The sequence below is a fragment of the Pseudorca crassidens genome, chromosome X, assembly GCF_039906515.1.
Source record: "Pseudorca crassidens isolate mPseCra1 chromosome X, mPseCra1.hap1, whole genome shotgun sequence".
Lineage (NCBI taxonomy): Eukaryota > Metazoa > Chordata > Mammalia > Artiodactyla > Delphinidae > Pseudorca > Pseudorca crassidens.
The window spans coordinates 89,343,596-89,366,656 of record NC_090317.1 but is presented as its reverse complement, the minus strand read 5'-3'; the positions used below and the strand labels follow the sequence as shown (position 1 = coordinate 89,366,656).

At 39.3% G+C, this 23,061-nt stretch overlaps 1 protein-coding gene and 1 pseudogene across 8 annotated transcripts in view; one reads left to right on the top strand and one right to left on the bottom strand.

Annotated features, from left to right (window-relative positions):
* Positions 1 to 23,061, bottom strand: part of SHROOM4 (shroom family member 4) — a 213,004-nt gene that overhangs the window by 123,232 nt on the left and 66,711 nt on the right. Inside the window, exons 2-3 of one of the 8 annotated variants that reach the window (XM_067724072.1) lie at positions 13,662 to 13,801; positions 12,461 to 12,600 (exon numbers count right to left, since the gene is read on the bottom strand). The exons of 4 other annotated variants lie outside the window; for them this stretch is intronic. The gene's annotated coding sequence lies outside the window, so the exon portion shown is untranslated. The remainder of the gene's footprint in view (positions 1 to 12,460; positions 12,601 to 13,661; positions 13,802 to 23,061) is intronic. 3 more of the 8 variants (XM_067724073.1, XM_067724070.1, XM_067724071.1) reach the window with 3 other exon arrangements.
* LOC137216748 (spermine synthase pseudogene) lies at positions 14,406 to 16,097 on the top strand (annotated as a pseudogene).

The following is a 23,061-nucleotide window of genomic DNA, read 5'->3' as shown; positions in this document are numbered from 1 at the left end:
AAATAGGGCAAAGGACCTTCGGGTTTCTCATTTAGATCCTACTCAGGCACACACACTCCTTTGGGTGTCCTATGTATATTTCAACTCTTAGCCCTGATCTGAGTTTCAAGGAACTGACTAGAGTTCACTTTGACATCCAAACTGGGAACGTTTTATCTTTAGCAGCATTACTTTTACTTTTAAAAAAACACAGATGAAAGAGTCCCTGCTGAAAAGAGCAGGCCCTTATACATTACTGACATTAAATTACAATAAAATAAAACAAATTATTCATTGTTTCACTTTAGTTTAAACTGATAAAGTTAATAGCCATAACCAACTGGCAACCTTTCACAAATGTTTGCTTGAAAGGAGAAGAAGTGCTTCCAGGTGAAATTTATCAAAGTAAAGGGACCTGAGGACCAAATCCTGTTAAGTGCCACCTGGTTCACTCCCAGAGCATCAGTCAATGAAGGAAAAGCAATCTCAACACATCCTCCCAGTTAGAATCATTGACGTCTACCTTTCAGTGGAGTTGCTGGTTCAGTTAAGGAAGCTGTACAGCACAGTTAAAAGCAACATATGTAAAGAAAATTTCTGTGTTGATGATAACGTTCTATATATTGATAGGGGTTTGGGATACACAGGTGCAAAGTGTGTCAAAACTCACCCAATGGTACACTGGAGATTTGTATATCTCATTGTATGTAAATGTTACCTCAAAAGAAAAAAAGAGGAGATTGGTTCAAGATGGCAGAGTAGAAGGACGTGCGCTAACTCCCTCTTGGGAGGGCACCAGAATCACAACTAACTGCTGAACAATCATTGACAGGAAGACACTGGAACTCACCAAAAAAGATACCCCACATCCAAAGACAAAGCAGAAGCCACAATGAGATGGTAGGAGGGGCACAATCATGATAAAATCAAATCCCATAACTGCTGAGTGGGTGACACACAAACTGGAGAACACTTATACCACAGAAGTCCACCCACTGGAGTGAAGGTTCTGAGCCCCACGTCAGGCTTCCCAACCTGGGGGTCCAGCAAAAAGAAGAGGAATTCCTAGAGAATCAGACTTTGAAGGCTAACGGGATTTGATTGCAGGACTTTGATAGGACTGGGGGAAACAGAGACTCCACTCTTGGAGGCCACACACAAAGTAGTGTGTGCATCGGGACCCAGGGGAAGGAGCAGTGACCCCATAGGAGACTGAACCAGACCTAACTGCTAGTGTTGGAGGGTCTCCTGCAGAGGCGGAGGGTGGCTGTGGCTCACCGTGAGGACAAGGACACTGGCAGCAGAAATTCTGGGAAATACTCCTTGGCATGAGCCCTCCCAGACTCTGCCATTAACCCCACCAAAGAGCCGGGTAGGCTCCAGTGTTGGGTAACCTCAGGCCAAAAAACCAACAGCGAGGTAACCCAGGCACACCCATCAGCAGACAAGCAGATTAAAATTTTACTGAGCTCTGCCCACCAGAGCAACACCCAGCTCTACCCACCACCAGTCCCACCCATCAGGAAACATGCACAAGCCTATTACATAGCCTCATCCACCAGAGGGCAGACAGCAGAAGCAAGAAGAACTACAATCCTGCAGCTTGTGGAACGAAAACCACATTCACAGAAAGACAGAAAACATGAAAAGGCAGAGGGCTATGTACCAGATGAAGGAACAAGATATAACCCCAGAAAAACAACTAAATGAAGTGGAGATAAGAAGGCTTCCAGAGAAAGAATTCAGAATAATGATAGTGAAGATGATGCAGGACCTCAGAAAAAGAACAGAGGCAAAGATCGAGAAGATGCAAGAAATGTTTAACAAAGACCTGGAAGAATTAAAGAACAAACACCTAGAAGAATTAAAGAACACACAAACAGAGATGAACAATACAATAACTGAAATGAAAAATAGACTAGAAGGAATCAATAGCAGAATAACTGAGGCAGAAGAACGAATAAGTGACCTGGAAGACAGAATGGTGGAATTCACTGCCGTGGATAAGAATAAAGAAAAAAGAATGAAAAAAAATGAAGACAGCCTAAGAGACCTCTGGGACAACATCGAACGCAACAACATTTGCATTATAGGGGTCCCAGAAGGAGCAGAGAGAGAGAAAGGACACAACAAAATATTTGAAGAGATTATAGTCGAAAACTTCCCTATCATGAGAAAGGAAATAGCCACCCAAGTCCAGGAAGTGCAGAGAGTCCCAGGCAGAATAAAACCAAGGAGAAACATGCCGAAACATATAGTAATCAAATTGACAAAAATTAAAGACAAAGAAAAATTATTCAAAGCAACAAGAGAAAAACGACAAATAACATACAAGAGAACTTCCATAAGGTTAAGAGCTGATTTCTCAGCAGAAACTCTACAAGCCAGAGGGAGTGGCATGATATATTTAAAGTGATGAAAGGGAAGAACCTACAACCAAGATTACACTACCCAGCAAGTATCTCATTCAGATTTGATGGAGAAATTAAAACCTTTACAGACAAGCAAAAGCTAAGAGAATTCAGCACCACCAAACCAGCTCTATAACAAACGGTAAAGGAACTTCTCTAAGTGGAAACACAAGAGAAGAAAAGGACCTACAAAAACAAACCCATAACAATTAAAAAATGGTAACAGGACCATACATATCGATAATTACCTTAAACGTGAATGGATTAAATGCTCCAACCAAAAGACACAGGCTTGCTGAATGGATACAAAAACAAGATCCATATATATGCTGTCTACAAGAGACACACTTCAGACCTAGACTGAAAGTGAGGGGATGGAAAAAGATATTCCATGCAAATGGAAATCAAAAGAAAGCTGGAGTAGCAATACTCATACCAGATAAAATAGACTTTAAAATAAAGAATGTTACAAGAGACAAGGAAGGACTACATAATGATCAAGGGACCAATCCAAGCAGAATATATACCAAATATAAATATTTATGCACCCAACATAGGAACACCTCAATACATAAGGCAACTGCTAACAGCTATAAAAGAGGAAATCGACAGCAACCCAGTGATAGTGGTGGACTTTAACACCTCACTTACACCAATGGACAGATCATCCAAACAGAAAATTAATAAGGAAACACAAGCTTTAAATGACACAACAGACCAGAGAGATTTAATTGATATTTATAGGACATTCCATCCCAAAACAGCAGATTACACTTTCTTCTCAACTGCACATGGAACATTCTCCAGGATAGATCACATCCTTGGTCACAAATCAAGCCTCAGTAATTTTAAGAAAACTGAAATCATATCAAGCATCTTTTCTAACCACAATGCTATGAGATTAGAAATCAATTACAGGGAAAAAAAACCACAGATACATGGAGGCTAAACAATATGTTAGTAAATAACCAAGAGATCACTGAAGAAATCAAAGAGTAAATCAAAAAATAACTAGAGACAAATGACAATGAAAACATGATGATCCAAAACCTCTGGGATCTAGCAAAAGCAGTGCTAAGAGGGAAGTTTATAGCAATACGAGCCTACCTCAAGAAACAAGAAAAATCTCAAATAAAGAATCTAACCTTACACCTAAAGGACCTACAGAAAGAAGAACAAACAAAACCCAAAGTTAGCAGAAGGAAAGAAATCATAAAGATCAGAGCAGAAATAAATGTAATAGAAACAAAGAAAACAATAGCAAAGATCAATAAAACTGAAAGCTGGTTCTTTGAGGAGATAAACAAAATGGATGAACCATTAGCCAGACTCATCAAGAAAGAGAGGGAGAGGACTCAAATCAATAAAATTAGAAATGAAAAAGGAGAAGTGACAACAGACACCACAGAAATACAAAGCATCCTAAGATACTACTACAAGCAACCCTATGCCAATAAAATGGACAACCTGGAAGAAATGGACAAATTCTTAGAAAGGTATAAGCTTCCAAGACTGAACCAGGAAGAAACAGAAAATATGAACAGACCAATCGCAAGTAATGAAATTGAAACTGTGATTAAAACTCTTCCAACAAACAAAAGTCCAGGACTAGATGGCTTCACAGGTGAATTCTATCAAACATTTAGAGAAGAGCTAAAACCGACGCTGCTCAAAATCTTGCAAAAAATTGCAGAGGAAGGAACACTCCCAAACTCATTCTATGAGGCCACCATCACCCTGATACCAAACCAGACAAAGATACTACAAAAACAGAAAATTAGAGACCAACATCACTGATGAATATAGATGCAAAAATCCTCGACAAAATACTAGCAAACAGAATCCAACAATGCAGTAAAAGGATCATACACCATGATCAAGTGGGATTTATCCCAGGGATGCAAGGATTCTTCAATATATGCAAATCAATCAATGTGATACACCATATTAACAAACTTAAGAAGAAAAACCATATGATCATCTCAAGAGATGCAGAAAAAGCTTTTGACAAAATTCAACACCCATTTATGATAAAAACTCTCCAGAAAGTGGGCATAGAGGGAACATACCTCAACACATTAAAGGCCATATACGACAAACCCACTGCAAACATCATTCTCAATGGTGAAAAACTGAAAACATTTCCTCTAAGATCAGGAACAAGACAAAGATGTCCACTGTCACCACTATTATTCAACATAGCTTTGGAAGTCCTAGCCACGGCAATCAGAGAAGAAAAAGAAATAAAAGAATCCAAATTGGAAAAGATGCAGTAAATCTGTCACTGTTTGCAGATGACATGATACTATACATAGAGAATCCTAAAAATGCCACCGGAAAACTACTAGAGCTAATCAGTGAATTTGGTAAAGTTGCAGGATGCAAAATTAATGCACAGAAATCTCTTGCATTCCTATACACTAATGATGAAAAATCTGAAAGAGAAATTAAGGAAACACTCCCATTTACCATTGCAACAAAAAGAATAAAATGCCTGGGAGTAAACCTACTTAGGGAGACAAAAGACCTGTATGCAGAAAACTATAAGACACTGATGAAAGAAATTAAAGATGATACAAACAGATGGAGAAATATACTATGTTCTTGGATTGGAAGAATCAACATTGTGAAAATGACTCTACTACCCAAAGCAATCTACAGATTCAATGCAGGTCCTATCAAATTACCAATGGCATTTTTTACAGAACTAGAACAAAAAATCTTAAAATTTGTATGGAGACTGTCATACAGAGTGAAGTAAGTCAGAAAGAGTAAAAGAAATATCGTATATTAACGCATATATGTGGAACCTAGAAAAATGGTATCGATAAACCGGTTTGCAGGGCAGAAATAGAGACATAGATGTAGAGAACAAACGTATGGACACCAAGGGGGGTAAGTGGCGGGTGGTGGTGTGATGAATTGGGAGATTGGAATTGACATATATACACTAATATGTATAAAATGGATAACTAATAAGTACCTGCTGTATAAAAAAAATAAAATTCAAATAAAAGAAAACTATGAACAAGGATAAATGATATGCATGTTGAAATGTTTATAGAGACCTGTACTGATGTCTTCAGTTTACTTTGAAGTGCATCAGAAAATAATAGGGATTGATGGATGCAAATAGGGAATCAATAAACGGACAGATATGTGATCAAATAAATATAACAGTATAACATTAATAATAGAATCTAAATGATGGGTATTTGAATGTTCAATGTAAAATTCTTTCAATTGTTCTGTATGTTTGAAAAATTCAGTTATAAAATGTCAGAAACACATACCAACAGGCCCAAAAGTTGCTCCTGGATATAGCTCTCTAAAAGACTGTTCATTCATTTATTCATTCCATAAACAATATGCATGAGCTGAGACTCTACTGTGTGTTAGGCATGAGTTCAAATCCTGGGTCTGCCATTTAGTAAAGGTTTGAACTCGGGCAAGTCACTTCACCTCTCTGAAACTTGCCTTCTTATCTGTTCAGTAGGGAGAATAATAACTTCACTAATTGGTGTGAGAAAGGTGAGGTGTTCCATTTTCAAGGCCAGGCCCATGCAAGTGGTTGCTTCTGGCTTTTGCAAGTCCTCCAGCTGGTTTGGGGCAACAAGGAGGCTGGCTGTGTCCACTAGGAAAGCACTGTCAAACTGTGGGCCTGGGGAAGTAACTTGAGAACAGGCAAGTGGGTAAGTACCTCAGGAGGTAATAAAGCACAGAGCCGGCCAAGGAGCAGAAACCCGGGCCTGAAAAGCTGTCCAGGAGTGTGCTTTATGAGCCTCTGAACAGCAGAGCTCTCTGGAGCACAGGAAACCGTGCATCAAAAGTGCAGCAGGCTTTCTAGTGGCCAAATCCAATCAGGCTCTAATTAGGCTAAGTTTTAGGAGGCAAAAGCCTTGGGCAGCAAATATCTCTACACAAGAAAGTGGTGAGAAGTAAGGCTTTGTCACTAAGACTCAACATCTAACCCTGAAGTCTGGTTCAAGGATTAGATTCTTTTTTTTAATTTTTATTTTTATTGAAGTATAGTTGATTTACAATGTTGTGTTAGTTTCAGGTACACAGCAAAGCAATTCAGATATATATATATATATATCTGTATATACACTTCTTTTTCAGATTCTTTTCCATTATAGGTTATTACAAGATATTGAATATAGTTTCCTGTACTATACAGTAGGTCTTTGTTGTTTATCTATTTTATATATAGTAGTGTGTATCTCTTAATCCCGTACTCCCTCCCTACCTTTCCCCTTTGGTAACCATAAGTTTGTTTTCTGTCTGTGAGTCTGTTTCTGTTTTGGAAATAAGTTCCTTTGTATCATTTTTTTACATTCCACATATAAGCAATATATGACATTTGTCTTTCTCATAAAAAAGAAAGAAATAATGCCATTTGCAGCAACATGGATGGACCTAGAGATTACCATACTAAGTGTAATAAGTCAGACACAGAAAGACAAGGATTAGATTCCACAGGCCTTATATACCCTCTCTCCACAGCACAACCAGCAGGTTCAGGGAACTGATAAGGTTGATGAAAACAGCACGTGAGAAAAACTAAAAGATTGCCTTATATTTAAAGGATATTTTGTTGTTTTTAAAATGTATATAAACCCTTTATGAATACAGTTTTAGTTTAAGGTATGTTAAGACAGCAACATAGGATAGAGAATTGTAACTTTTATGATAGGATATGTGAGGCTCTTCAGCCAAATAATCTTTTCTGAAAAAGCTGATACACATGCCCCAACCAGTGATTAGAGGTCCAATCTTCTGCAACCCCCAGAGGATATGCTATAGCAGATCATGAAGCGACTTAGGAGGATATTGTTCTGTCAATGAGAGTCAGTGTTCCATGACATTTCTTGAGGCCCCATCATGCATGGAGATGCTTAGGTTTCAGACTGTAGATGTGGACTGGAACCTCTAGGGAGCATATGTGGTGGGTTAACCACAACATATGGAGACGAGGGAGGAAAGAATTCGTCACTCCATTGTTTTCTACAGACTCTACTCCTTAGTTTGCTCCTCAAGTATAAAGTAAGAAGGCTGTTTGGGGGGCACTGTTATATAGTTATCTATGCCAGATGGTTCTTTTCTTACCTTCTTATTGCTTTATAAGCTCCCAACACTACTCCTATCCCTTCCCTGTGTAGCCTGGATAGGTTAATAACTCCTACGTACTCCCAGAGCTCTCTACACTCACCTCTACTGTTCCGTGCACTTACCACATTGTACTGAAGTTGTCTGTTCGTGAGTCTGTCTCCTCTGCTCTACTGGGAACTCCCCGAAGACAGAGACTAGGTCTTTCTCATATCTGTTTCCCCAGCACCTATGGGTGCTTAGTAGATGTATGTTGGACAGTTTGGGGGAACTTGAGGGTATTAACTGAGTTTTATTTTAACCTTGTAATCTAACAGTACCTTATACACAGTAGGTGTTCTATGTATATCTTCTCTGATAAAAGTAATTTTTAAAGGGCTTAAAGATATATGGTACTGTCATACAGAGTGAAGTAAGTCAGAAAGAGAAAAACAAATACCATATGCTAACACATATATACGGAATCTAAAAAAAAATGGTTCTGAAGAACCTAGGGGCAGGACAGGTATAAAGATGCAGATGTAGAGAATGGACTTGAGGACACGGGGAAGGGGAAGGGCAAGCTGTGACAAAGTGAGAGAGTGGCATGGACATATATACACTACCAAATGTAAAATAGATAGCTAGTGGGAAGCAGCCGCATAGCACAGGGAGATCAGCTTGGTGCTTTGTGACCACCTAGAGGGGTGGGATAGGGAGGGTGGGAGGGAGACACAAGAGGGAGGAGATATGGGGGTATATGTGTATGTATAGCTGATTCACTTTGTTATACAGCAGAAACTAACACACCATTGTAAAGCAATTATACTCCAATAAAGATGTTTTAAAAAAAGATATGTGGTACTTTATTTGGCTTACCAAATGCTTTCGCATTATGTCACATGATCCCCACCATGAGCTTGTTAGGAACCAAATCAGATAAAACAATTGTCATTTGACATGTAAGGGAACTGCCTCACAGCAGTTAATGGACTTTTGCAAGGCCACACAGCTAATGTGAACTCAGTGGGTACTCTGAATCTACCCTACTGCTCTACACTGCCCATGTTTCTCTACTATCTATAAAGATGGAACTGAGAATGTTGGATACCAACATGGTTTCCTGGACTTCCTAGTTATTAGATTCTTCTCTCTCCTGCTGGACAAGAACAAGGTAACCCTGGTACATGCTGACAGTCATTATGAGCAGCTGAATCAACCCATCTTGAAGCCTACCCGTTCCCTGGACTTCCTGTTATGTGAGATAATTTCCAGTTACAGTCAGTTTCAGTTACTTGCAGCCTAAGCATACCTGATGGATGAGGCTTGTTGACTAAGTGCTTTGAAGATGGGGCCCAGCCATTCTCCCAGCCTGGTCTTCTCTACAGTCCTTACAGCTTGGCTGGCTACAGTGGACTATTCTTGTGGGAGTGGGGAAGAAAGGTTGTCAGAGAGGTTCCTGAAACAAAAGTTAGCTTCTTGTTCAAGGGACCACCAGTTATGAAGCCATGTTAATGAAGCAGAAGCTGGCAACGAAATCAAGAGAGATGTAATGTATTCTCCACCCCAACCCCACAAACTGGTATCTTCCCTGGCAGTGCTGGAGGAGAAGGGGCAAGAACATTTACATCAGTTCCAACAGATAGGCCTCAGGCCCCCCTTAGAGAGACTGCAAGCCAGCATCTCCCCAGAAGTCAGTAGTCTACAATTACTGACATTAGGACAGCAGTTTTCACCCCCAAATCCCAAAGGGCTTTACAGCACTGTCGGTAAGAGAAAGTTCCAGAGACATGACTGTACGTCTCAATTCTATTAAGCATTCATTGTGTGGTTGAGACACACTCTTGAAATATTTCCATTTTGCAGTAAGAGAATGGAAATAGTATTTGCTCTTTCCCTCCAACTCAAGGATATTGGAAATGTGAATAACATTCAGGATGTATGTAGTAAGACCAGGAAAGTGCCTTGCATCAGCTTCAGGTCTGGACCCTGGAGTAGTTTAGAGGATTACAAACAGAACAGTTCCATCTACCAGCATTCTCTATGTTAAGAAACAAGCATGTATTGAGTGTCTACTACTATGTTCTGGGTTCTGAGCTAGGCTATGGGACTACATGATGGAGTCACTGTCTCTGCCTGCAAGAAATTTCCAATACAGTGAGAGAGACAGGTGTATCAATCCAGACATGGAATATGAGAATTTCAGTGTTATTGCCATCTGTGGGGAGAACTTGTGAGAGATGAGGCCAGAAAGATGATCTGGGATGAGATGAACCATGAATGCAGAGAGAATCCTCAAAATATTTAAAAACCAGAACATCAACTTGAGGATATGGGGAGGGGGAAGGGTAAGCTGTGACAAAGTGAGAGGGTGGCATGGACATATATACACTACCAAATGTAAAATAGATAGCTAGTGGGAAGCAGCCGCATAGCACAGGGAGATCAGCTTGGTGCTTTGTGACCACCTAGAGGGGTGGGATAGGGAGGGTGGGAGGGAGGGAGACGCAAGAGGGAAGAGATATGGGAACATATGTATATGTATAACTGATTCACTTTGTTATAAAGCAGAAACTAACACACCATTGTAAAGCAATTATACTCCAATAAAGATGTAAAAAAATAAAAATTAAAAATAAAAACCAGAACATCAGGAGCACTGACCAAGCAGAACAGATGCAGATCAACACACGAAACAGTGTCCTCCAGGCTCCCTGCTGTGCTGGGCACTATCCCTTTAGTTGCTGGGTCTTGCGGAGGTTAAAAATGGGTCCAGGAGTGGGGAACAGGGCAGAAGGAGGGATCTTGAGGGGACAAAGAGGAGCAGCTGGTATTAAAATATTCCACAATTTTAACAAGAGGTGTGACTATATCAGCGTCCTGCTTCAATGTCATGTGAAGGAACATGTATGTTACCTTGTGGGAATCCAGGAGCCCAGGAATTCCATGTGGGTTGGAAAGGGCACTTTAGCAGCAGTATGGAGGATGGACTGGATTGGGGCAGCATGCAGCCAGGGAGACAAGTAGAAACGCTTTGCAATACACCAAGGAAGATATATAACAGGGCTTACTGCAGTGGCAACAGGGCATGTATTTCTGTAAGCATGTTCAAAGATGTTCGCACAAATCCCCATCTCTATATACCACCTTTGTTCCTAAGAGTTCTCCAGTCTTTTGCTGTCATGGCTCCAATATCCTAGCCCATTGCAAGCTTATACATACAAACACATATATACACAAATACATACACGTGTACACTTGTGTGACAGGCCCTGTTTAAGTATACACACTCAACTAGTGGCTGGCAGGCTATAATTATGGCAAGTAAGAGGCCTGCCAAGAAAAATTCATTTAAATATTGAGGTCATCCTATTCCCAGATGCAGGAGAGTGGTTGCAGTATAAACATCTACCTTCATGATACCAACCTATGTTATGGATCGTCCTCTCTAATTTTCCAAGCATAGTCACACAATTATCTCATTTGTTTTCTTAACAATGGTCCTGGGAGGTGGATAGGACTGGTATTATTTAGTTCCAATGTATAGATAGGGAAACTGAGGTTTGGAAAGAAGGTCACTCGTAATGGGTCGGTGGTACCACTAGGACTAAGATGCCTTCTGCCTCTTGTCTCTGTTTTGTTCTTCTGCCTCTGTCTCCTGTTTCTCTCAACCTTCCATGTGGCGGCCTCCTTCAGAATAATTCCTGATCATTCTTGCTCCCACGTCCTGCAAACAAATACTAATTCTAATGCACATTGCTAAGAGAGTACTGTGGATGACTCAGAGTCTCCAACCCTATCCTCCACGGCCCTGCTCAAGTCTTACCATCCCCTCCAGGAAATCTGCCCTGGGACACCAGTTCAGTAACCTCAACCCCTTCTCCTTTAATATTTAGTTTGTATTATTGCCTTAGTGCTTTCTTTATTCTCTCCTGTTGTGTTCTGATTTCTCCATCTGTGACTTCTGGTTCCCTGGCTTCTTTTTTCTCCCTGCCTAGCACAAGGCTTGGCACACAAGGGAACACTTAATAAAGCATTGTTAATGAATAGCTGGATCCAATAGAGCCTTACTCTGGCATTGTAATGCCTGAAATTCCCAGTTCACAACAAAGCACTCTGAATGTGTGTGTGTGTGTGTGTGTGTGTGTGTGTGTGTGTGTATCCATGCACCACTCATCCAGTGACCCTGAGGATAACTAAATCAATGCCTTCAAAGTGCAGCATCAGCACATAGTTATTGTACATTCCAGTAGGAACTGAAGCAAGGCAACTTTTTTCCCTCTAATTTTTTAAAAAATAAATATTGCTCTGGTTCCAAGTGGTATATTTTTGACATCTTGTGTACATTTCTGAAATAGAGTCCAGATGAGAAATGAGCTCGTGTATGTCCATCTCAACCGGAGAACAGTAGATTCCTATTCATGGACAATTTCATTTCTGAAATCCCAATTGCGGAAAAAAGCCTAGGGAGCAGGTTGCAGGAAAGAACGAGGCCAACGTGGAGTGACTGCTTGACAATCTCTTTGAGGCTTGAGGACAAGAGCAGGGCATGAGGAAGAGAAGAAAGAGGCACTAAAATGTTACCCTCCCCTCTCATACCTGCCCATTTAGATTTCTAAGGGACATGAATGGGAAGGCAGCTGATGGCTGCTCCCAAGCAGGCAGGATACTTGCAAAACACCCTTTAGATATGAGGGTGGCCAAAGGCAGGTGAACCTCAAGAAGAGAACTAGGTAAAGCAGGTCCCAGAGAACACCACCCACTAGTTTGCATGGAGGGAAATGCCTCCATAGAGTCCCAACTGAGAATGAAGGAATAATTTTTCTACCTCTTTTATAACGTGTAACATTGCCCAAGTACCTACCATGTACTAGGTACTGTTCTTGGCACTTATAAACATCAACTACTTTGTACTGTTGGGATTCACATTCTGATTTTACAGGTGAGGAAACTGAAGCTCAGAGAGAAATTAAGTCATTTACCTGTCATCACACAGTCTGGCTGACTGCATATTCTGGGTTCTTTCCATTGCACCACTCTGCCTTCCTCAGGTATATTCAGTGAGCTCTGGCAACAAGAAAAAAGCTGAGCACTTGGTCTTAAATGATGAGTGAGACATCGTCTAATGGAGAAAAAGAGGAAAACGGTATTCATTCCTGGCTGAAGGAATAGCAGATGCAAAGGGGCCGATGAAGGAAAGAAAAACGCACATTCGGGAAAATGGTAAATAGTTTTGTGGGGTTACTTGAGAGTGAGTACAGGTGATGAAACACGAGGCTAGAGCAGTTGAGGCCAGTTTATAAAGGGTCTCATCTATCATGTTAAGGAATGTGGTTTTCTCTCTGAGGAGATAAAAAATACTAGAAGAGAGGGAGTAGAGATCACACCTCTGTTTTAGAAAGAGCACTGAGGCAGCCATGTGGGCAGACAGTTCGGAAGAGGCACTGACTGGCTGCAGGGAGACCAAGTTGGGAACGTGTGGTAACAGTCAAGGCGAGAGTCAGGGTCGTGAAACAAATGGAGGCCCAGCTCATAAAATGCTGCCTCCAGAACAGTCATTGCAAGTCAGCCTCAGTCTAACTTCAAAGCTTGGATTCCAGGCTTTGCAGTATCTACCCCCACAGCCCTTAAACACTGCGTGTGTTGCTTTGGCCTCAAAATTAGTAACAAGTCTTGTTTTGTCCCTTGGGGACTTGCCATTTGTCTCCATCTTCTAAGCTGGTGGCTTTGTAGCTCCCCTGAGCCTAGCCTAGCCCAGCAGTCTGGTGAGGGAGGAGAGAAGTCAGGTAGGCTCCAAGCAGAAAGGGCCCTGATGAACACATGTTTCACGTTCCCCACATTGCATGGCAATTCAAAACCAAACCCTATGGGATTGTTTTCTTAAAGATTTGGGATGGGTTTGGGGCTTCTTCTCTTTTTTTCTTTTTCTTCTTTTTTTATTATGTGTGTTTCTGGACTGCAAATATTTCCTCTGTCCTTGAGTTAAGTAATAGCAGAGGGTGAGAGAAAATGAAAATTTGCAGCAATGCAGAAAAGATGTTTCTGGAAAAGTCCAGAGGAGGGAAGGAAATCCAGTGTGGGGGCTCATAGCAATGTTCAGAGAAGGCCAGAGAATGTGGCTGTGGAGGGGTGGCAGTGGGGTTTCAGCTAGGGCAAGTGTATAGAAGTCAGGCAAAAGCCTACCTAAGGGACATGGCCCCTGACATGCAGGCTAGTTGCAGCCCTTGGCTCCTCTGCAATCAGCACTCAGATTGATTTTGCTCTGGTCATCAGCAGCTGTATAGCACCAGCACAGCCTGCAAGGTGTGGGCTCTTCCTGTTAACTATGGAAATTAAAGCACTAAAATGAACCAAAAGCACTTTACAGGTAAAGGCAGCCAACAATGCACTCCTCAGAAGCCCATGCTCCCCAAGAACTGGAGGATCTTACAAAAACCTCCCAGGCTTTCCTCTATATATAACTGTACAATTCTGAAATGGAGCCTAGATGAGAAGCCAGGTCATGTGTATATCTCTCCCAGTCTGAGAACAGTAGATTCCTACTCATGGACAACTTTATTCTTGAAATTCCAATTGTATAAAAAAGACTAGTGGAAAATACATAACTAACAAGGACCTACTGTATAGCACTGAGAACTATACTCAGTATTTTTTAATAACCTATAAGGGAAAAGAATCTGAAAAAGTATATACACATACATAGAATTTACACACACACACACACACACACACACACACACACACACACACACACATATATATCTGAATCACTTTGCTGTATACCTGAAACTAACACAACATTGTAAATCAACTATACTGCAATATAAAAAAAGACTAGTGGAACAGGTTTTATTTTATTTTCCATCTCACTCCCTTTCTATCATTTCCCTTAAGATATAATGAGAGAGCCTCCCTGGCGCAGCGCACTCCCCACCGGCCGCAGCCTGACACGCCGCGCGGCCCCCCAGTCTCCCTGGCCGCCTCCCCCAGGCATGGCCCAGGGCCTCGCCTCACTATGGCAGCAGCACAGCACAGCACCCTTGACTTCATGCTCGGCACCAAAGCTGATGGTGAGACCACTCTGAAAGGCCTCCAGTCCATCTTCCAGGAGCAGGGGATGATGGAGTCGATGCACACCTGGCAGGACCATGGCTATTTAGCGACCTACGTAAACAAAAACGGCAGCTTTGCCAATTTGAGAATTTACCCGCATGGATTGGTATTGCTGGACCTTCAGAGTTACGACGGTGATGCGCAAGGCAAAGAAGTTGACAGTCTTTTGAACAAAAAAAAAAAGTAGAAGAAAGAATGAAAGAATTGAGTCAGGACAGTACTGAGCGGGTGAAGCGATTACCACCCATAGTTCGAGGAGGGGCCATTGACAGATACTGGCCCACTGCAGATGGCCGCCTGGTTGAGTACGACATAGATGAAGGGGTGTATGATGAAGACTCACCTTGCCAGAACATTAAAATTTTACACTCAAAACAATTTGGAAATATTCTCATCCTCAGTGGGGATGCTAATTTGGCGGAAAGTGATCTGGCGTATACCCGGGCCATCATGGGCAGCGGAAAAGAAGATTACACTGGCAAAGATGTACTGATTCTAGGAGGCGGAGATGGGGGCATATTATGTGAAATAGTCAAACTGAAACCAAAGATGGTCACTATGGTAGAGATTGACCAAATGGTGACTGACGGATGTAAGAAATACATGCGAAAAACATGTGGTGATGTCCTAGACAATCTTAAAGGAGACTGCTATCAGGTTCTAATAGAAGATTGTATTCCAGTACTGAAGAGGTACGTCAAAGAAGGGAGAGAGTTTGATTATGTGATTAATGATTTGACAGCTGTTCCAATCTCCACATCTCCGGAAGAAGATTCCACATGGGAGTTTCTCAGACTGATTCTTGACCTCTCAATGAAAGTATTGAAACAGGATGGGAAATATTTTACACAGGGGAACTGTGTCAATTTGACTGAAGCCCTGTCACTCTATGAAGAACAGCTGGGGCACCTGTATTGTCCTGTGGAATTCTCGAAGGAGATCATCTGTGTCCCTTCATACTTGGAATTGTGTGTATTTTACACTGTTTGGAAGAAAGCTAAATCTTGAAAATCAATTTCCCCTAATCATGTGTGCTGCAAATAGCCTTCCTGACCTTCATATGCTGTACATGACATCGAAAGGAGTCAGGCAATTAATTGTGAATTCCTTCAAGTTTCCTTTTTTTAATTATATTTTAATTTAAAAATCAAATGGAAAATGTATATTTTGATGAAATAGGGTGTTATTTTTTTGAAGGATGATTAGACAGCACAGTGAAGGCTGCTAAATGCACTGAACCTCTAGAATGTGATTTTTGTTTTTGTTTTTCTGTGTGGGCTTCTTTTGTTTCTGTTTTGGTAGACTTCGAATTTGATTGTTTGGAGGAATGAACATCATTGTTTTCTTCTGGAGGGAAGCTCTTGACGGGAGTTTCTTTTCCCCCCAAATTGACATAGGTATTAAAATTTGGTGCTTATAAGGAAAGACTTTAAAAAATGAATAGCAATGCTTCGATTAAAATTACAAATGAGAAAAAAAAAGATATAGTGAGAAAGTACAGCTGAAGTCTTCCGACAATGTGCAGCATTTAGGGGAACAATTATTTATAATTTTTAATGAATAGCTTTGTTGAGATACAATTTGTATACCATAAAATCCACCCATTTTAAGTATATTTCAAAGGTTTTTAGCACATTTATAGAGTTATGCAGCCATCACCACATCTAATTTTAGAACATGTTCATACCCCCAAGAAAGAAACTGAGCTCATATTCAGTCAGTCCATGTTCCTACCCACAGTCCTAGGCAACCACTAATCACTTTGTGTCTCTATAGATAACCCTTTCTTATAAATGGAATGATAAAATGTATGGTCTTTTGTGCCTGGTTTCTCTCACTTAGCATGTTTTTGTGGTTCCATCCATATTGTGGCATGTATCAGTGCTTCAATTATCTCTATTGCCAAATAGTATGCCATTATATGATGTATAACAGTTCGTTTATCTAGTCACCATTAATGGACATTTGGGCATTTCTGCATTTTGACTATGAGGAATGATGCTGCTAAGAATATTCATGTACAAGTTTTTGTGTAGACATATGTTTCCATTTCTTTTGGGTAGATATCTAAGAGTAGAATTGCTGGATCATATGGTAATTGACCATAGATGTATGATTTTATTGCTGGACACTCAATTCTATTCCATTTATCTATATATGTCTTTCCTTATGCCAGTACCACATTGTCTTGATTACTGTAGCTTTGTACTAAGTTTGAATTTAAGAGGTGTGAGTCCTCCAACTTTGTTCTTCTTTTTCAAGATTATTTTGCCTAGACAGGATACGTGCAATTCAATATTATTTTAGAATTAACATTAAATGGATATGAATGCATGAATGAATATTCAGCTTGTCCATTTCTGGAATATCTTCAAATCAATCAATATGAAAAACCACATTAAGAAATTGAAGAGTAAAAATCATATGATCATCTCAGTAAATGCAGAAAATTCTTTTGACAAAATCCAAATCCATTTATGATAAAAAAAACTCTCAAGAAAGTAGCTATAGAAGAAACATACCTCAACATAATAAAGGTCATATATGACAAGCCGACAGCTAACATCATACTCGATGGTGAAAAGGTGAAAGCACTTCCTCTAAGATCAGGAACAAGATAAGGATGCCCACCCTTGCTGCTTTTATTCAATATAGTATTGGAAGTTATAGCCATAGCAATCAGACAAGAAAAAGTAATAAAAAGGATCCAAATTGGAAAGGAAGAAGTAAAATCATCACTGTTTGCAGATGACATAATACTATATATAGAAAATTGTAAAGATACCACCAAAAAACGACTAGAACTCATTAATGAATTGGGTAAAGTTGCAGGATACAAAATTAATACCCAGGACTCTGCTGCTTTTCTATACACCAACATAAACTAGCAGAAATAGAAATTAAGAAAACAATCCCATTCATAATTGCATCCAGAAGAATAAAATATCTAGGAGTAAATCCAACTAAGGAGGTAAAAACCTATATTCAGAAAATGACAAGGCACTGAGGAAAGAGATTTAAGATGACACAAATACATGGAAAGATATACCATGCTCGTGGATTGGAAGAATTAGTATTGTTCAAATGACCATACTACCCAAGGCAATCTACAGACTCAATGCATTCCCTATCAAAATACCAATGTCATTTCTCACAGACCTAGAACAAGTAATTCTAAACTTTGTACATAAACACAAAAGACCCCTAATAGCCAAAACAATCTTAAGAAAGAACCAAACAGGTTTCAAACTATATTACAGAGCTACAGTAATCAAAACAGTATGGTACTGGCACAAAAACAAAGAGATAGATCACTGGAACTGAATAGAGCTCAGAAATGAACCCACACTTAAATGGTCAATTAAGTTATGACAAAGGAGGCAAGAACATACAATGGGAAAGTCTCTTTGATAAATGATGTTGTGAAAACTGGACAGCTATAAGCAAAAGAATGAAAATGGGGTACTTTTTTACAAAAATAAACTGAAAATGGATTAAAGACTTAAATTTAAGACCTGAAACCACAAAAGTTGTAGAAGAAATCATACACTTATGCTCTTTGTTATCAGTCTCAGAAATTTTTTTTTTTGGATCTGTCTCTTCAGGCAAAGGCAACAAAGCAAAAATAAACAAATGGACCTATATCAAACTAAAAAGCTTTTGCACAGTGAAGGAAACCACCAACAAAACAAATAGGCAGTGTACTGAATGGGAGCAGATATTTATAAATGAAATATCCCATAAGGGGTTAATATTCAAAATATATAAAGAACTCACACAACCCAATAAAAAAAAAGGTGATTAAAAAATGAGCAGGGGATCTGAATAGACATTTTTCCAAGGATGACATATGGCCAACAGGCACATGAAAGATGCTTAACATAACCAATCAAATCAACGTGCAAATCAAAACCACAATGAGATATTACCTCACACCTGTCAAAATGGCTATTATCAAAAAGGAGAGAAAAAAGAAGTGCTGGAGGAGATGTGGAGAAAAGGGAACCCTTGTGCACTGTTGGTATGAATGTAAAATTGTTTGGCCACTATGAAAAACAGTATGGAGGTTCCTCAAAATATTAAAAATAAAACTATCATATGATCCAGCCGTTCCACTTGTGGGTATTTATTCAAAGAAATTGGAGACACTAATTCGAAAAGATATGTGCACCCCACCCCATGTTCACTGCAGCATTATTTACAATAGCCAAGATATTGTAAGTGTCCATTGATAGATTAATGGATAAAGAAGATGCTTTTGCGAATATTTTCTCCCAGTCTGGTGGCCTTGTCTTCTCATTCTCTTGACAATGTCTTTTGCATAGCAGAAGTTTTTAATTTTGAATGAAGCCCAGCTTATAAATTATTTTTTTGATGGATCATGCCTTTGGTGTTTTATCTAAACATTCATCACCTTACCCAAAGTCATTTAGGTTTTCTTCTATATTATCTTCTAGGAGTTTTATACTTTTACATTCCACATTAAGTCTATGATCCATTTTGAGTTAATTTTTGTGAAGGGTATAAAGTCTTTGTCTTGATTTTCTTTTTTTTTGCATGTGGATGTGCAGTTGTTCCAACACCATTTGTTGAAAGGACTATCTTTGCTCCATTGTATTGCCTTTGCTCCTTTGTCAAGAAACAGTGAGCTACAATATCAATAAAATCCAAAAAACCCAATCCAAAAATGGGCAGAAGACCTAAATAGACATTTCTCCAAAGAAGATATACAGATTGCCAACAAACACATAAAAGAATACTCAACATCATTAATCATTAGAGAAATGTAAATCAAAACTACAATGAGGTATCATCTCACACCGGTCAGAATGGCCATCATCAAAACATCTAGAAACAATAAATACTGGAGAGAGTTTGGAGAAAAGGGAACCCTCTTGCACTGTTGGTGGGAATGTAAATTGATACAGCCACTACGGAGAACACTATGGAGGTTCCTTAAAAAACTAAAAATAGAACTACCATACGACCCAGAAATCCCACTACTGGGCATATACCCTGAGAAAACCATAATTCAAAAAGAGTCATGTACCAAAATGTTCATTGCAGCTCTATTTACAATAGGCAGGACATGGAAGCAACCTAAGTGTCCATCAACAGATGAATGGATAAAGAAGATATGGCACATTTGTAGTGAGGTGGAGGGACCCAGAGTCTGTCATACAGAGTGAAGTAAGTCAGAAAGAGAAAAACAAATACCGTATGCTAACACATATATATGGAACCTAAAAAAAAAAAAAGAACCTAGCGGCAAGACGGGAATAAAGACACAGACCTACTAGAGAATGGACTTGAGGATACGGGGAGGGGGAAGGGTAAGCTGGGACAAAGTGAGAGAGTGGCATGGACATATATACACTACCAAATGTAAAATAGATAGCTAGTGGGAAGCAGCCGCATAGCACAGGGAGATCAGTTCGGTGCTTTGTGACCACCTAGAGGGGTGGGATAGGGAGGGTGGGAGGGAGGCTCAAGAGGGAGGAGATATGGGGGTATATGTGTATGTATAGTTGATTCACTTTGTTATAAAGCAGAAACTAACAAACCATTGTAAAGCAATTGTACTCCAATAAAGATGTTTTTGTAAAAAAAAAAAAAAAGAATCAGTGAGCTATATTTATGTGGGCCTATTTCTGGGCTCTCCATTCTGCTCCATTGATCTATTTTTCTATTCTTTTGCAAATACCACACTTTCTTGATTACTGTAGCTTTATAGTAAATCTTAATGTCGGGCTTCCCTGGTGGCGCAGTGGGTGGGAATCTGCCTGCCAACGCAGGTGACACGGGTTCGATTCCTGGCCCGGGAAGATTCCCACATGCCGCGGAGCAACTAAGCCCGTGTGCCATGACTACTGAGCCTGCGCTCTAGAGCCCGTGCTCTGCAACAAGAGAAGCCACGACAATGAGAAGCCCGTGCACCACTCACTGCAACTAGAGAAAGCCCGCACACAGAACAAAGACCCAACACAGCCAAAAATAAAACGAACAAATAAATAAATAAATTTATTTTTTTAAAAATCTTAATGTTAAGTAGTGTCAGTCCTCCAACTTTGTTCTACTTCAATACTGTGTTGGTTATTCTGGGTCTACTGCCTCTCCAAACAAACTTTAGAATTAGTTCGTTGATATCCACTAAATAATTTGGAGGGATTTTGATTGGGATTGCATTGAATCTATATATCAATTTGAGAAGAAATGACTCGACAATATTGAGTCTTTCTATCCATGAACATGGACTATCTATCCATTTATTTAGTTCTTTTTTAATATCATCAGACTTTTTGTAGTTTTCCTCATATAGTTCTTGTACATATTTTGTTTGATTTATACCTAAGTATTTCATTTTGGGGGCTGCTAATGTAAACGGTGCTATGTTTTTAATTTCAAGTTTCACTTGTTCATTGCTGATATATAGGAAAGTGATTTACTTTTCTATATTAACCTTGTATCCTGCAACCTTGCTGTAACTGCTTATTCATTCCAAGTTTTTTGTGTCCATTCTTTCAGATTTTTGATATATACCGTCATGTCACCTACAAGCAGTTTTCTTTATTCCATCCCAAACTGTATACCTTTCATTATTTTACTGCATTATATAGTACTTCCAGTACAATGTTGAAAAGGAGTGGTGAAAGGGAACATCTTTTCCTTGTTTCTGATCTTAATGAGAAAGCTTATCATCATTAAGTATGATGTTAGTGCTATTGCTTTTAAAATAAACTTTTATTTTAGAATAGTTTTAGATATACAAATTACAAAGATAGTAGAGATTTCCCATACACCCCACACACAATGTCCCCTATTATTAATGTATGACATTAATATGGTACATTTGTAATAACCAGTTAACCAATATTGGTACATTATTAGTAACTAAAGTCCATACTATTCAACATTTCATTAGTTTTTACCTAATGTCCTTTTTCTGTTCCAGGATGCCATCCAGGATACAACATTACATTTAGTTGGTACATCTCTTTAGGCTCTTCTTTCCTCTGACAGTTTTTCATACTCTCCTTGTTTCTGACAACCTTGACATTTTTGAGGAGTACTGGTTAGGTATTTTATAAAATGTTCCTCCATCGGTATTTGTCTGATGTTTTTCTCACGATTAGACTGGGGCTATGGGTTTTTGAGGGGAAGATCACAAAAGTGCAATGCCCTTTTCATCACATCATATCAAGGGACATACTATCAACATGACTTAATACTGTTGATGTTAACCTTTATCACCTGGCTGAGGTAGTGTTTGTCAGCTTTCTTCACTATATATTACTCTTTTCTCCTTTTCCATACTGTACTCTTTCAAGGAAGTCACTATACACAGGCCTGACTTAAAGAGTGGAGAGTTATATTCCATGTACCTGAGAGAAGAGTATCAACATAAATTATTTGGGATTCTTCTGCATGAAAGAGTTGTCTATTCTCCCCATTTATATATTTATTCAATCATTTATTTACACCCATATAGACTCATGGATATTTATTTTATACCTTGAGATATAGTCCATTACTAATTTATTGGGGTTTTTTTCTGCTCAAGTTGTTTCAGCTTTGGCCATTAGGACCTCTTTCAGTTGACTTCAGTGTCCCTTTCACATACCCCCTTCACTGTGTGTGTGTGTGTGTGTGTGTGTGTGTGTGTGTGTGTGGTTCTTGTTTTGTTTTGAGCACTTCCTTACTTTCTGGCACTACAAGATTCTTCAGGCTCATCTTGTATATTTTTTAGCCCAGTCCTAGAATCAGCCATTCTTCCAAAGATCCCTGGTTCCTTTTATTGGAGAATGGTACTAAAATCTAAAATCTTGGTGCTAAGTGTGCTCACTGCTGTTTCAGTATGCTATTGTCTTTTAAATAAACTAAGGAAATATGGAGAAGAAATATGTAATTATACTGTCTTTTATAGTTACTTCATAATTACTTTATAAGCACTTTTTTTTTCTGTATGGATTCAAATTACTGTCCATTATTGTTTTTTCTTTTTTCAGCCTGAAGGGTTTCTTTTACTTTTTCTCGTAAGGCAGGTCTGCTAGCAACAAATTCTCCTCATATTTAGTTTTCTGGGAACATCTTTATTTAATCTACAAATTTAAAGTTAGTTTTCCCAGATATAGCATTATTGGTTGATTTTTTTCATGCTGAAAATGTCATCCCCCCATCCCATGATAGCCATTGTTTCTGATGAGAAGTCAATTGTCAAACTTACTGGGGTTCCTTTCTGTGATGGGTCTTTTTTCACTTGCTACTTGCAAGATTTTCCTCTTTGGCTTTGAATTTCAACATCTTGACTATGATATCTCTAGGTGTGGATCTGTTTAGTTTATCCTACTTGGAGTTCATGAGCTTCTTGGATGTTTAGATAAATGTCTTTCATCATATTTGGAAACTTTTAAGCCATCCTTTCTATGAATAATTTTTCTGCCCCTTCTCTCCTCTCCTCTGGCACTCCCAT